Source organism: Peromyscus maniculatus, chromosome 21 (assembly GCF_049852395.1).
Source record: "Peromyscus maniculatus bairdii isolate BWxNUB_F1_BW_parent chromosome 21, HU_Pman_BW_mat_3.1, whole genome shotgun sequence".
Lineage (NCBI taxonomy): Eukaryota > Metazoa > Chordata > Mammalia > Rodentia > Cricetidae > Peromyscus > Peromyscus maniculatus.
In genome coordinates, this window is record NC_134872.1 from 60,165,910 (window position 1) to 60,178,102 (window position 12,193).

The 12,193-nt window shown below is 37.9% G+C and overlaps 1 pseudogene across 1 annotated transcript in view; it reads left to right on the forward strand.

Annotated features, from left to right (window-relative positions):
• The first annotated feature begins 212 nt into the window (after positions 1-212).
• LOC121824631 (large ribosomal subunit protein uL1 pseudogene) overlaps positions 213-12,193 on the forward strand; it is a 59,936-nt pseudogene continuing 47,955 nt past the window's right edge. Inside the window, exons 1-2 of the transcript XR_013046784.1 lie at positions 213-965; positions 2,814-3,362. The product of XR_013046784.1 is annotated as a large ribosomal subunit protein uL1 pseudogene (transcript). The remainder of the gene's footprint in view (positions 966-2,813; positions 3,363-12,193) is intronic.

Below are 12,193 nucleotides of genomic sequence, written 5' to 3' on the forward strand. Positions count from 1 at the left end.
TGGTGCGGGAGTTAGGAAGTGGTGGTAGGCCGGGGTGTATTTATAGGCGCCCGGCTTCACCCTTCAGCTTTACTCCGAAGTAACTTTTAAGTCGGGTGGCTTAAAAACACTGCTCCTTAAAGGTGATCTCGAGGGGAAAAAATAGACATCGCTTGCATTATTTGCGATTCTTAAGACTGCCCTACCTTGCTAGGATGTTTGAAAGTCCGAGGGCCGGGGTGGGGTGGGGTGGGGGGCAGAACCCCCATCCTAAGGGTGAAGAGGCAGGTGCCCCCAGCCAGCCCTTCTCTGCTCAGTGTAGAAGAAGCACGAGGTATTTATTATGCAGAGGAAGGAGGAAACAGGGCAGGTGTTGTGTTTATGGCGTTGGTTTCTGTGTTGCTGCTCCCTACTGAAAAGTTTTGTTTGAAGGGTGAGGTGTGTGTGTGTGTGTGTGTGTGTGTGTGTGTGTGTGTGTGTGTGTGTGTGTGTTGAGGCGCGCGCTCGGGGCGGAGGGGGGGTCCTCTTGTGACAAAGAAGAGGAAAAAAAAACTTTATCTGTAATCCAAGTAAATCTTAAAAGTAATGTAAATCTCCCTTGCGGGCGGGCACAGTAGCGGTGCTAGTACATCTTGATCTAATTTTAATGAAGGATTGAAATAGCCACTGTGTTCGTATCCCTGACGCCAAGTCAGCTCACTTACATAATCTTCTTTGTTGAGATGTGTTAGTGCCGCGTATAATTCTAAAGAATGATTAAAAGGTTTGTTCTGACATTGTCGTGTAACTCTTGTCGTTTCAGATTGAAATGTAAAATAATGAAATCGTAACTTTTGGTTATCGTGATAACCTACACTTCCCCATCAAAAGTAAAACAGACGTTTCCATGAACAGAACCGTTGTAAATACTGCATATATACTTTGTCAGCAGTGTATAAAGAAAGTGTTTGCTCTGTCAATGATCAGGTACCACAGTTCTCTCTGTAGTGAGAGTGCTTCTTAGATGTCAGGTGATCCGCTGGCCATGTTTTCTCCACCACGCCACTTATAAACAATGCAAGGATGTACCTTAGATATTCAGCAAATATTTGCTCACTAAAGTACCCACTGTCCAGATAAAAATAATTAAAAATTCCCTTGAACTATTAAAGAGAATTATCACCATGCTTTTCTGGGAAGAAGAGAGATAGCAAAGAAAGAATTTACAGAAAAAGTTAAGTTTAATTCTTGTACCTAGCCTGAAAGTTTATAGCTTAAAATAGGGATACATATTTAGAGACAAAGACAACTGGTAGTGTTTCTAGGAGAATGCTAACAATGTTGAGTTAACATAATACATTTCATGACCTAGTTTTATTTGAGCATGAGCCTTTGAAGAGGTGTGTTTCTTAAATAATCAGTACCTGTTTGCATTGATTGGATGTCTAATTAAATGTCCCAATCATAACTGTGATTTTCATTTGAGTGCTGCCTCATTTTTAAACTCTTAGAAAATAACGTGAAAGCTTTTAATTTATTTGTATGAAGGAATCTTTTTAAAATCACATAAATCCTCGGAAGAATTATCTCCAATCTGATATCAAATGTAAATTAAACACCAGAAGTGGCATCTTTTGAAGATCTTTGCTCTAGACAAGCACTGGCTGTAGGAAAGATCCAATTTGGACCACAGTGCAGCCTGCTCTGTGTAGTAATGGTAGTATCAGGGGAGTAGCAAGGCCTTAAGGTTTGGAAGCTGGGACACTTAGGGAAAGTTGAGTGGCTTTATTTCAAAGTGACCACTCATCCCCGACCTAACATTGGTAACAATGAGCTTTCTTTGTAGAATTTGTGTTTTTTACTCAGATTTCCTAGTTGTGTACCAGTGTCAGGTGGGAACAGTACATCTCAGGGTATGCTCTTTATAATAATAAAGACAGGTATCAGAATCCCCTTGTCGAGCTTGCAAAGCTTCACACTAGAGAATCAGGATGTTTGTGAAGGGAATCTAAATCTGTACTCAAGCTCCTTTCAGTTTAAGAGTTAGTCACACAAAAGTGTAAGCATCAGTGCTTTGGTTTTTTTCTTGCCAGTGTGATAGTGGCTAGTGTTTTCTTTTAAGGCAGTTTCTCAGATGCTCAGTGTGTAAGCATTTCCCTGTGGAGCCAAACATGGTGTCAGCCCTCATTTGTTGTCTTTGCATGTCAACCAAGTCAAGGCATCTAAGAGTGTAACTAGAGTTCACAGATGCTTCCTTTCTGTCCTGCTTGTGGGAGTGACCTGGTGAACTTACCCTGTTAACTAAATTTTCGGCTTAAGGTTGAGAATGGACCCTGGGATGGCAGCCTGAGAGACTAGAATAAGAATACTCTCAAAGGAGAGCTGCCCATTTGTTATCCTTTAACACTCACATTTGAAGGTTTGGGTTAAACGCTAATATTTTGGCAGGCAAGTGTGTGGTATATCCATGTACCCTGCCCTTTATTGTTACAGATTTTTGTTGACAAATTTATGTAAGGGCTTCTGTAAGCTCTGTATTCAAATGTCCCCCAACTTGTAAAGATTTTTGTGTTCATTGAAAAAAAAAATAGAAATAATGTAAAAGAGAAGTTCAAAGACTACTGAGTAGTCTACCAGACCTGCTTCCAGTCCTAGCTGACATTACTGCCCAGGTGGCTTCAGATGAACCTGACCTTAGCTCCTCTACTACAAAGACAAGGATGATAGTGCCTGGCTCATAGGAGTTGTTTCGAAAATTATGCAAGATTATACATGAAAATACCATCTGCTAATAATGTACTGTATATACTCAGTAGATGTAATTTCTAATTGTAACTTTCAATTTTCCTTTTTAGCCCTGGAGAGTCACTGACGAAGGAAAAGAGGAAGCACACACTGGATGAGCTAAGTAATCTGAACACAGTGGGAGGTCACATTACTAAGCAGTAATTGTTGAGCAGAGGGGAAGAGGGTAGGAGCAAGATGTAGATGGTAGTGCCAGCTAAAACTTGGATTTCATGGTGCGGCCTTCTGGCTCAGGTGCTTTCTTTACCCTCATCTCCTTTTGTACCATCTTATTTAGCCCTTAATTATATATTTCCTACACTCACTTTGAGAAGCACTGGTTATGGGGTTTGCCTCAAATTCTGAATCTTGGCTTTAGATTTTAGTATCACTGATTCTCAGCTTTTGGGTTTAAGGGTAGCAGCTGTTTTTCTTATGAGGAGGTGGATGGGGTCTGGCTCTTAGAATTATTGAAAGGAATATATTTCTACCCATGGTGCTTGGAATGGATCCAGAATTCAGCTTAAGAGTTTCTTTTTCATATAGGCATTTGCCACCAAAGAACAGGTTCTGGTCAAAGAGGCTCCTACCTGAGGACTTAACACTGCCTGTGCTTTGAGGTAATATTTAGATATGTCAGCGTACTTTCTTTAGTTTCAGTTCATTTGCTCATCATGGCAGCCCATTAGAATGCTGTCTTTATAAGTGGACAGATTCCAATCAATACCTCAAATCCTTTCTCCTCATCTCTCTTTATTGCTTATCAACAAAAGGAGTCCCATCCTGCTCTAAAAAACTATCTTTGTAGATTTAGGAACAACCAACCATTGTAGCTTAGCTCATTGGTGATGTCTTCTCTTGAACCACCCAGAATCTGTCCATTTTTTAGTTTCTATTCCTCCATAGTCTGTTCCCAGATTCCTGACCTCTTAAGAATCTTACACTCCTTGAATTCATATGGTAGCCACAACCATTTGGCCAGTTGTAATGTAGTTATAAAGTCAATGCAAAAAAGGATATATGGTATACTTGATAGGAGAAAGCACTGGACTGAGTGAGTTTTAAGACTTTTATCAGGGTTTGTGTGAGCCAGGTCAGGTTGCTCTGCTTCCCTGATCAGTGAGTGGAAAGCATCAGCCAGATTTCTTCTTCTGAGGTTCTAGCACATTTTGGCCTTGCATAGGTAGGATGGGATTGAGTGTTCCTGGTTACAAATGTTGTTATGAGAACTGAATGCCTCAGGACCAGTTCAATCACAGAGATTTATAAATATAAAGTTGTTGCCTTTAAATTCCATATGCCTTTTCTGGAAAGTCTTTTAAACAAAAGAACTCAAGAAGATTAGTTGGGGGGACAATTAAGTGCCTGTTGATAGATATTAGAGAAAAAAAAAGTCCACATCATCCTTGGGAATAATTTACTATGGTAAAATAGTAGACTGTCGGTCCTCACTATCGATTGGGGTTGGGAGGAATTGATGCTAGGATCTACCACTTTAGATACTAAAATCTGTGACTGTTTAAATCCATTGTGGAAAGTAATTGAGTATATGAACAAAGCCCCCACACATCCTGTATACTCTAAAGCACCTCTTGATGACTAGATCCAATGTAATGTGATGCCATGTCAGTAGTTGCTGTATTGTGTTGTTTGGGGAGCGGTGACAAGATTAAAAAGTCTATACATGTTTAACATAAATGAAATTGTTAGTTGTTTGATTTATTTATTGAGATAAGGTGTTGCTTTAGTCCAGGCTGGAGTGGAATTTACCATGTAGTCTATGCTGTCTTTGAATTTATAATTTTTGTAGCTTAGCTTCCCAAATGCTAGAATTCTGAGGCATGTGACATGAAGCTTAGCATACTTTTATACACACACACACACACACACACACACACACACACACTTACATACACACTTACTCTTGATTCACAGAAACTATAATGTCATGTAAAAACCAATGATATTTTACATTTCATTTTTATTGATGAATGCTGTGTAATACTGGCTATATGCATTCTTTTTTAAATCATTGCATGACTAAAAGTCATAGAAAGGAAGGAAATCTAGGCTAGAGTGAAAAATACTTGGTGAATTTCTACTGATCTGGCTGGTGAGTATTGTAGACTACATCTATATGAACATACATCACATGCACATTACACCTAAATTAAGGATACTCTGAAGTTACGAGATGCTATTATACATTGACCAGACTTTAGGGATATCTCTTTAAAGTGTGTTGACATTTCATTGACCTTTGAAGGTTCATTCTGTTAATCATACTCAAAGTGCTAAAGCTATGGTTGACTGCTCTGGAATTTTTACATCCAGTCGTGCTTAGCATATAAATTCTCTCTTTGGCATAATTGCTGCTTATTTCCTTTCTTCTCCCTGAAAATGTGAGTTGTGCTTATGTTTTATTTGTTTGTTAGTTGGTTTGTTTTTCTTAAACTTTGCTTCAGGCTAGGTAACATTAGAGGTTTGACTTTAAGGCTTTTCCTGTCAGTCATTGTATGGGATATTTTTCATACATAAGGAATGGAAATTGCTTGCCTAAATAAAGGGTACTGTTCTTTATGCAAGAACTAGAGCTCTTCAAGGTACAATGTTAAAATTTAAACAAGTTTGACACTTAAAATTGTTTATTTTTTCAACAAACTTCTAAGAGCCTTTCAGTTCTATTATTGTATTTAAATCATCAATGCAAATGTTTTTATTGAACAAGAATTCAAAAGAACTGTTTTCATAGTAAACTGTATTCCTTAAATTATTGTGATTATAATTTTATTATAGACAAACTATTTGTAAAAACATAAAAAATCCAATTTGTTTTTTTTTTAATGATAACTTATGTTGCTTTATCTAGAGAATATCTGCTGAAATGTTTTAAAATTTCTGGGACTTAAATTTATGAAAATGGTCTTTGGAAGTATTTTTGATATAGTGAGCTCAATTGACTTCTAAGTTGATGGCTTTTTTATTTTTATTTTATTTTTATTTATTTATTTTTGCTTTGCTTTGGAGTGTCTTCACATAACTTGGACTGGCCTTGAGATCATGACCCTGCAGCCTCAGTCTCCTGAGGACTGGGACTACAGGTGTGTATGACCATGCTGGACGTTCTACCTGCATGTTTGGCTGTACCATATATGTGCCTGGTGCCTGTGGAGATTAGAGGAGGGCATCAGGTACCCTGAGGCTGGAGTTGCACAGTTGTTAATTGCCATGTAGGTAATTGGAATAGAACCCAGGGCCACTAGAAGATCATTACCATCTCTTTAGCCCCTAAGTTAATATTTTTAATAAGTATGGAAATGTTAACATTTTGCTAAATTATGATTGAAAAATTAACATGTTCCCACCATTTTTTTTGATGATTATCTTTGAGGCTTCATGTGTTCTTTTGAATGCTTTTGCTTTAACACAGCTATTAAGTAGGAAAATTGATGTTTAAACTAGAATTTTCACTTTCGTGAGATAATTTTATACTTTTCAAATATGTGCCTCCATGTTTAAAATGTATTCTACTGTAAATTTTGATGTCATTATATCATTTACTTATTCGTACAGTATGAGTAAAGCAAACATTTACCCTGCTACAAAATTTGATCTTTTTGCATCAATTCTCTATGTCATCTCATCTTTTCTGCTTTTTTGCTGTCTTCCATTAGAGCTAATAGAACCTTCTCCAGAGAAAAGGTTAATCATTTTCGCTTAGATGTTTAACTTCAGACTATCCTTTTTTGGGGATAGGGGAGATACAGTGAAACATATTAAGTAACATTATTTCATTAAAACCTAAAGGATGTGAATTAGTTCAGTGGTGAACAGGAGTGTATAGGATACTTAGAACAAGGGTGACATCTCAAACTTTTTTGTATGCTGTGATTTCAGTGTATTTCTTCATCAATAGCTAGTATCTTAAAGTCAGAAATAACTAAATGTAATTTTAATATAAAGACTGGTTGCCTCAGGAAACTTCCTTAGTTTGGTAAGTCTATTGAGTGGGTGATACATTAACAAAAATAAATATTTACTATTCTTTTATTTTTTATCATAAAGAATGTTCTGTCATGCAGAGCTGAAGATGTTCACAGGTGGTTTATTTAACCACTTTCTGTGTTTTCACATACAGAATCCTGGCCTAAACTCTCCCATAACTGTTAGTTTACTTAATATTCTCCATGTTAAAATTGTGTCTTCATTTTACAAGTGAGAAGGTAATGGTGCAAGCGTTTGTCTTTAGTTGAGGAGACAGATGTGTAAGAAAAGTAGGTAACAATCTTAGTCCTCGGAAGCAACAGAAAGCTGTGCCGGATCTGAGGAAAATGGGTCTATTAGGAGAGAACAAGAGACTGAGCTGGGCCCAGGATGGAGAGCAGCAGGCCCTCTTTCCAGTGGCTCTGGAGCACAGGGCAGATGTTCTCAGGTTTCAGTTGAGGGTTCAGACTGCCAGGTGGAGGAGGCTCCTGCTCTAGGGCTGCAGGAGCCCTCATGTCTTCCTCCTCCTGGTGTTTTCTGGCTGACTCAGGCAGTTTTGCCCCAGGAGGGTTTTCCTTCTCCCTCTGTTGGAAGCCTGAGCTTTGGAAATAATAGATTTTTTTTTTAGCCTCAGGCCAGTTCATCCTCCCCTTGCCCATTGTATATTCCTGTGAAAATAAGTACTCAGTCGTGATTTTTATGTGCATATTGTATGAAACTTAGAGATTGATAGTAAGTAACAGAATTAAAGGGCAAAGCAGTCTTTTCTGTTTGAATTCAGGAGAGAAGGTGAGAGAGCAGTTAAATGTAGAAAAAAAGGGAGAAAAGAAACATTGTGGAAATGAAGAGATAAATTGGGAGCAGGAGGATGATGGGAAAGGAAAGGAGAGACTTGCTGATTTGCATCACACCCACACCTCCTCCCCAAATTCACAGAAACAGGCAATGTCACTTTCTTTTTCATGACGTGTGCTGAGCCAGGGAGTTGAGAATCGTGGGAGTGGAAATTTTCTTCCTTTTGCATTTTGAGACTTGGGTGTGCTGCTAAGATGCCACTGGTATCTGAGTACTGTTTGTTGATACTGGATATTTCTGTGTAGCCTTTGTGGATGGGCTTATAACACAAACAGTGCTGTTAGAAGGATTGCAGGTACTCCAGTGCTGTGTTTATTTTACTAGTTAAAAAATTGCCAGAGCCCTAAGACTTCTGAGCACATTTAGAAAACACCAGAGGCAACTTTAAGAATAGCTTTAGTAAAAAAGAAAGAAAGGAAATTAAGACTTAGTGCTGACCGACATGTAAGTTTTTCTTCAGAGAGCATAAGTTAGGGTCCAGCATTTTAAAAACTTAAATGTAAAATAGTTTTTTTGTAATATTACCTTCTTAATTGTCTAGATAAAAGTGCAGCACTTTTATTCCACAGAATATGAGATTAAAGTTAGAAAGAATTTGGAGGGATTTTAGCCCGATTTTTAAGTTCCATTTTGGTCATGTATAAAGATCCTTGATCAGATCATGGGTCTCAAATTATTTCTTCCTGATTTATGATTGTAATAGGACAGAATAATTGAAATTATAACCATTTCACAAAATCTAAGATACATTGCCAGTCTTATTTTTAAACTCTCTGGTAACTCATTTTATGCCTCTTTCTCACTTTTTTATCTTACTAGCTGTATAAAAAGTAGATTACTCATTCACATTTATGAAAAAATAGTCGCTTTGAATAACAAAATGTCGAGTTAAATCGTAAACTGTTGATTTGGACAAAGTAATAGCTGAGTGACTGTTTGTTTCCCAGGTAGAGAAGCATCTGACAGGGTTTGTTTAGTTCTCCATCTGTGAAATAATGTGAATTAACCATGCTTTTCCCAGTCAGTGCATAGCCCTGGCATTCTGTTCAAGCATTCATGGACTCTGGGAAGCAGAAAGGGGCAGGCAGATTTTCTTTCTTATTTTCCTTGTATCTAATTCTTGTACTTGTCCATTCTTCGCTATTGTCATGGAAACTTCCCCCTCCTCTGACACTGTTCTCATTACACTCTAGATTGCCACTGTGCCCAGTTTTCCACATTAGGCAGAACTGGAACCTGGGCCTACAAGCATGTAGAAAGGGTCCCAGCTTTCTTGGACTCTTCTCCCAGAAGCATGAGCTGCATAGTGCTGCTTATTTATTGCCGCTGTTTGTTCCTATGTCTGCTGTTCGCCTGGCTTGAGCTGTCTTTTAACCTCCACTCTTAATGCTTAACTTTACAAGTGAAATTTGAGCCAGTCACACTGGAAATGTCAGCCATCCCTAGTGGGTCAATTCACATTCATCACAGATCTACTGAGTACTTATTAAGTGGGTAACTATTTTTTACATAGGAGTATTTTTTTTTATCTTGCAGGTTTATAGTTACTTCATGAAATTTTTAAAAATTCTTACTTAAAAGCCACTTAGCTTTAGATAACCCCAAACAAACACTTTTTAATCAAATATTAACTTCCCATAAAACTCTCCTAATTTTCAGGTAAGCAAGCTATTTATTCTCTTATGAAACGATACAGAGTTGTGAAAGCTGATTCAAAGGTTGGACTCTGAATAAGACTTTTGTCCTGATTTTCTATGTGCTTTATTGCTATTTGCCTTCGGCATAAGGTATGTGATCCTCCTTTGTTCCCTGCTTGCATCTGTGTTTCTTACCAAATGGCACTGTAGGCAAGTTCTACAGGAAGCTTTCTAAGTTAGCTTCTAACTGCTGTGTCTGTAACTGTACTTTCAAACAGCTGTGTAATGCTGCTATTTTAAAAAAAAATGTGGGTGTGGAAAGTGGTGGTGAAATGAATTCAGGGTAATTGGTGACTTTGTATTAAGAGAAAAAAATCACTGGTTAAGAGAAATCCGCTTCCATGATTTATATATCTTTAATTTTAAAATCTTTCAACCCATCTTTACTCTGTTTCCACTGTATTTCATAAATTTAAAAAAAAAATCAAGAAATTAGTCATGGCGCTTGATAGCTGTAAGGATTTTATAGAAAATTTTATTAACCCTCTTATTGAGAAAATTGACATCCAGTGTAGTCTAATGAAATCAGGTAACTAGCTGGTTTAAAAGCCTAAATAACATTTTAGTAGTTTGTTTCCATTAGTATATACTGTTCTATTTAAGCTTCCTTAGCCTTCTAATAATCAGAAAAGGACAGTCCAGGAACATAACTACTAGTAGGGACATGTGTTCTTTGTCTTCTTACACACACCTTGGTCACTTCTCCAGGAAGGTCTGATGAGCAGGTATTACTGTTTCCTTTCATAGAGAAAGCAGCTCGGGCTCAAAGTTACAGATCTCCCCTACCCCCCAGGTGTCTGCTAGGTAACCCTGTGTTTCTTGTCTTCCTGTAATTTAAGATTCACCAGCTGGTCTTGGAGAATTCTCACAGGGGAGAGTGGGGAGCAGCATCTTGATGTTGTGACTTCTGCTTCTTTGTTGAGTTGTAAGCTCCCAAAAGATGTTGTCTAATTGTTAAAAAGATGCATCTTAAGAATTCTCTTACTGATGTCTTGAAGATTCAGCCAGCATATACTAAGCACCCACTTTCTGCAGGGCACCTCTTGGGGCACTTCTATAGATGGCAGGAGATCGAATCATGGCCACGGGCAAAGACTAAAGGTAGTTTCTTTCCTTTCAAAGACTTGCCTTTGTAGGGAGGTGTGAAAGATACTAGTCCCTGTGTCTGAAATTGGTCAGCTCTTTCTAAATTTCTGTATTAAAGTTCATATTAAAGTAATGTACATCATATAGAAAAACAAGGAAGTGAGTTTTTCATAGTAACAGTTATATGACTTGGTTATTGTCTTGACTTTCTTTTTATTGATAACATAGCTAATACTCTCATTGCATAACTTTGAAAGCATTGTCATAAGTGCTTACAGAATGAATCAATTTGGTAATATGACATTCTGGGTATTTTATGGCAGTTGATTATTATTAAAGACTAGACTAACCTTGCCTTTTAAATGCTTTCAAAGAAAATTAGTTAAGTAGTAGACTACTCTATAATATTTAACAATACCAAATCATTTAAGTTACTAATATATATATAGTTATACATATATAGTTACATACACACACACACATTCTGGACAGTTGGCCTAAGTTAAAAATAGATGTTTTCCAGTTACTGATACTGGTTAACAGACTTTTTTTTTTTAATTTTCATTTTTTTAAATAAAGTCTTACTGTGTTATCCATGTTGGTCTTGAACTCTGGTCCTTCTAAAACTACAAGTGTGTAGCAGCTCCAACTCAAATACTTGTTTTGAGACAGTTTCCCTGTGTAGCCCTGCCTGACCTGAAACACCTTATATATTCTTAGTAGCGAGGCTAGCCTCAGATTCTGCCTCCTGAGTGCTATGATTACAAGTGTGCTTCACCGCGCCTGGTAAAATAAATATTTTTTTAAAAGGCAGCATTTGTTATAAAATGGTTCACATCTGAAACAATATATTATCCTGAAGGAATAATACTGATCATGCTGAGTTTTTATAGCGTGGGAATTATAGCTTTAGTTTTGTTTTTAAAGTAGTTCAGTATTTGAGCTCATTTCTGCCATGTGATTGTTAATAATAAAACTTAAATGTACTTGATATTCCTTTAGAAGCATTCTGTATTTCAGCAGAAGCAGGAGGGTATTTCTGTTCTTTGGAAGGAGCCTAATTGAGCAAAGTCTGGCAGAAAGAGCTGAGCCAGCAGCCTGTGGTCTGAGGGAGGTTGCCTGGGAACTGCTGACAGTGAGGTAAGAAAAGGGAGCTGAGGTAGATAGAATGGGGTGGGAAAGTCCCCCATTAGCCTGGAGGCTCAGAGGCCCTGACCTTCTGGAATGTCCCACCTTAGTAGGAATACCAGGGAAAGTAAGAGAGGAGAGCTACTGGCAGGTGAGGGGTGAGTGGAGAATGAATGGTAAGACTAAGGTCCTGATGCCTTTGAGAATATCTGAAAACTTGCCTTGGAGAGCAAATCAATTCTATTTTATCATGAAAGGTGTTCTTAACTGTTAATTTTTTGGTTATAATGAAAATACAATTATTATCGAACTGTTAACTCTTGTTCAAATGCATGCCTTCCCATACTCCACAAATGCTCTAGAACACCAGAACAGAGGAGTGAGCAGTGAGCCATTTCAGTGCTGCAAGTCTGGTGTCCTCCTCAGCGTTATGGTGACGGTGTATTTGTCTTGGTAGCGGCTTATCACGCTGTAACAGGGACAAGATGAAAGTGGCATGGTGGATATCGATTGACAGGAGGAAATACTTAGGAGAGGTTCAGTTGAACTGAGCTTGTAAATGTGTACAAGACTAAGCATGGTGAATGCCTGTAATCCCAACACAACATTTGGTAGGTGGAGGCAAGAGAATCAGGATTTCAAGGTCAACTTCTGCTATGTAGTTCAAGGCCAGGCTGGGCTACATTTGGACCCCCTTACCT